Raw genomic sequence first — 4,406 nt, forward strand, 5'->3', positions numbered from 1 at the left:
CAAATCAATAGTGCAATCACACGCGCTGTTGTTGCGGTGTAATAATTTCTTTATTAGGCTGCAGTGAGGCCGTTTAGTTCTTTTTTTCTGGGTGACGCCTGCTCTGAATCAGCTGATGCACCGATGCATGAGGTCAAACGTTTACCACACCGAGCAAATATACACAAATCTGAAGCTCACATACAGCAGTGCCTGGCTGATCCTGTCAATTATGTATGTTTGTAGGTATTATCAGATCTGAGACTTAATATGAAGTTAAATAATTGATGGGAAACTCTGAGTTTTATGTTTGACTCTCCCTTTTATTTTGTCTGTATCTGTGTGCATGTGTTTGTCTGTGTGCGTGTGCGTGTGTGTGTGTGTGTGTGTGTGTGTGTGTGTGTGTGTGTGTGTGTGTGTGTGTGTGTGTGTGTGTGTGTGTGTGTGTGTGTGTGTGTGTGTCTGTGTGTGTGTGTGTGTGTGTGTGACACAGACTGAGTGATTTGGGCTGTTGTGTTCCTGAGAGAAGAACTTTGTGCTTATCTGAAACACCACATGGCCTTCTCTCCCCCCCTCACTCACAGTTGAAGCTGCCATGACCAGGGGGGGGGAAACACCGAGAATAAACAGTGCTGGATGATAATCCGTTTTCCTTTTCTTATCATTTATCTTATATTAGTGTTATATACTACTGGATATATAAAAGACACAATATAAAGATGCCCCTGATACCAATATGGAAGTGAATACAAGTCTTATTTTCTGTATTTATTTTGCTTTCTAAAGTGGACTTTGAAATAATGTGCAGATTATTAGTTCACTTCTGCTGAAATAAAGTGAGTTCAAGTGACAGAAAGTGTGCAGAATTGTTTTGGTTTTATTTTGAAATTCCTTCCACTCGACTCTCCATTAAACACTCACTCTAAAATGCAAATAAATCAATAATAATAAGTCAAAATAATGTGGTTTCATCACAGAAAGAAAGTCCTGAATCCTGATTTGAAAGTTTTAAGAATCTCTGTTGATAAAAGCACAACTACAGTAGCATTGATTTTGTGTCATTTGTGGTCGAACGAACTTTGTCTTTTAGCTGTAACTTGTCTTGTCACATCACTACATCAGCAGAAAAACATAATACAATTTAGAAAACATGACACAGAAGTAAAATGAAAGTGTAAAACAAGAGAAAACAGCAGCAAAGCAGACAGAAGCGGTTGAGCAGGTAAAAACTGAAAAAGGTTTCTCAGCACAAATAAGGCAAGAAAGTGCCCAAAAAAACAAAGTGGATCACTCGCTCGCAAATAAATGAAAAGGTCAGAAGTAAGAAAAGTAATAGAATTCAGGGGAAAAAGGTCAAAATTATTCAGATGGCAAAGAAAAGAAAGAAAAGAAGGGTAACCAAGTGTCACACTATGAAGTGGCGATGTGTGTTTGTGTGTGTGTTTGTGTCAGTATGTTTCCTCCTTTAATGAGACGGCGACTGGCAGTGGAATAAGGAGGGAACCGAGGTCGAATCCTCCACCGAGCCGTCCTTATTAGAGAGAGAGATTTAGAGGGGAGACTGAGAGTAGGAGGAAGGAAGGGAAGCTGGGAGGATGGGGGAGAAAGATCGACACGGAGAAGGAGGGAAAAAGAGGTACTGAAGCAGAGAGGTAGCCGCTGTCACAAATGTTCAGCTCTTCTGCTGGAAACAGTTTCAGTCAGTGAACATAAATGTTCTTATTTTGCTCTGTTGGGAACTGAAATTTATTTCAACGTATTGTAAAATGAATATTTCTGCCTATTGCTTGGAAATGTAAGAGCTTTTCTTCCTGTTAAAAGGGAGTTTTTCCTTCCAGCTGTCGGAGGTTTTCTTCCTGTTAAAAGGGAGCTTTTCTTCACGTTTAAAGGGATTTTTAAGAAAAAAAAACATTTGAAATGTGCATATTGTTCTCCACCACCTCCAGCATCTAGGATCTGGCGGATCTCCTACATCCAATTGGGACATTGCTCTATGGAGCGGCGTCTCACCATTGGAGTCTAATTATCAAAATGTATTACTCAAACAGCCATTTCTTCAAGAAATTGTTATTCACGACAAATGATCTCTCCTTTATTGAAATGCCAATTGATATTGCCAAATCTGGAAATAATCAAGTAATCTAGAAATAATCGAGTAATCTAGAAATAATCAAGTAATCAGTAAACATTAGCTTCATCTTCTGTAATCAGTTGCCTGAGGACTCAGACACAGGTCACAGCATTTGTTCTGTTTCACAATAAATTCTTGATTTTCCGTCCATCCGTCCGTTCTTCCGTCCATCTATTTTCTACTGCTTTTCTGGTTTTAGTTTGCGGTGTCAGCAGGTTGAGCGGGTTAGTCCTGACATTCCTCTCCCCAGCTCCTCCTGAGGAAATCCTGAGTCTCTCCATGACCAGATGAGATATATAATCCCTCCAGTGTGTTCTGGGTCTACCCTGAACCCTGAGCACCAATGGAAGCGCTCCAGAAGGCATCCCAATCACACGCACAAGCCACTTTAACTGGATCCTTTTGACACGGAGGAGCAGCAGCCCTGAACCCTGTCTCTGAGGCTGAGCTCATTTCAGCCACTTGTATCTGAAATCTCATTATTTTGGACACTACCCAAAGTTCATGACCATAGCTAAAGGTCGCAACAAAGAACATCTGGTAAATCAAAAGTTTTGAATACCACAAATGCATTAATAAGGATATTTCCAAAAGGGGAGTGAATACTTTCATTAATATTCGATGAAGAACTGTGAGAAACCATAACAACAACAAAAAAAAAACGACATGAAATATTGACCGTGGCAGGAAACACATCCCTCCTCTTTTTTTTTCTTTTTCTTTTTTTTTTAACATTTTCTGGATATATTTTCCCATATAATTTACCAGAGAGGGATGAAGATGGAAGAAGAAGACAGGAAGAGGGGGCAGGAGAGGGGGGCTATAAAATGGAGATCACTTTCATCACAAAAAAAAAACAAGACTTACAACCTCGTAAAGATGTGCCACATTAAATTGTGCTCATTCAGTCCCTCCTCACTCTGTCAAAGCGATCCTCTCCCTCCGGTCCCTCCTTCTTTCACCTTTCCACCTCTCACATATTGTCTTCTCATCCAAACTTTACTGTCATAGTTTTTTTTTTTGTACATTCTCTCCTGGTGTTACAGCACATTAAAAACCTTCAGGCTTTTTCAACACCTCTCCACTCCTTCAGCTCATTCCCTCGGTTTCTTTCAACTCTCCATCAGTCCTGGGTCTTTTCTTTCTTCCTCTGTCTCTCTCCTCCTCCTCATCATTCAGCTCTATCTCTGTCATTTTTCATCCGCCCTCTCTCTTTCTCTCCTCTCGCTGGTGTTTTTTATTAGAGGAGAGGATATGAGTTGGTGGGGTGGGGGGAGGAGGGAGGGGGGGTGATTCCTTGATTGCTCCAGCATATGTGAGTGGCCTATAAATCTATCGTCGCACGTCTCTCTCTGCACACACAAACACTGACACACTGTAGGATTTCAGCGGTCCCTCAGTAACCACATATATATAGAGGGGGGGAGAGCGAAGGGTGGGAAAAGAAAAGGGAGATGTGAATGTGGTAGTTGAAGGCTCCGATGACAAGAGAGTGTGTGTGTTTAACCGCACTCCCCCGCTCCCACCACCACCCAACACACACACACACACACACACACACACACACACACACACACACACACACACACACACACACACACACACACACACACACACACACACAACTCACTGGTGAGCTCTGGAAAGACGCTTGGTTTTCACAATAAAGACGAGGACTCGCGCTGGCCAATCAAAACTGGATGTGTGTGGGACACAGGTGACATGAGGGGTACAAAATCCAGCGCGCGCACACACACACACACACACACACACACACACACACACACACACTCACACACAATCTCAAATGAGACATTTGGAAGCCGGTAATTTCAACAAGATGACTTTCATATCTTCGGATGCTTTGCTGTGATTTATCTGTCAGTGAGACAATCTGCAAGACACACAGCTGTTCCCGCGGAAAATAAACTTGTTTCAAAATGACAAACCATCCCCATCTCCACATGCCATTTTTTTTTTCTTCTTTTAAAGTCCTAAATACGTAAATCTGTTTGAAATGCTAAAAGATATCCAGTAGCTGTTTTATGCACTGAGTGATGTTTGCTTCATCGCCTCCAGCATCTAATAAAAACACGTACCATTTAGAGAACCTAGTTTGCAGAAAAATCTTGTTTGAAGAAAGTTGTGTGTTAAACAGGCCGAAGAATTGTTTTTTTTTTCTTTTTTTAATATAAGCTATGTATGTATGTTTCCAGGGCATACATTTTCCTTTTGATGCTAGATTCGCAGACTCATCACCGTCATCCTGCTGTCAAACTACACCGCACTTTGTAGG

Source organism: Embiotoca jacksoni, unplaced genomic scaffold, assembly GCF_022577435.1.
Source record: "Embiotoca jacksoni isolate LCO1_2020_lvr unplaced genomic scaffold, fEmbJac1.0.p SCAF_14, whole genome shotgun sequence".
Lineage (NCBI taxonomy): Eukaryota > Metazoa > Chordata > Actinopteri > Embiotocidae > Embiotoca > Embiotoca jacksoni.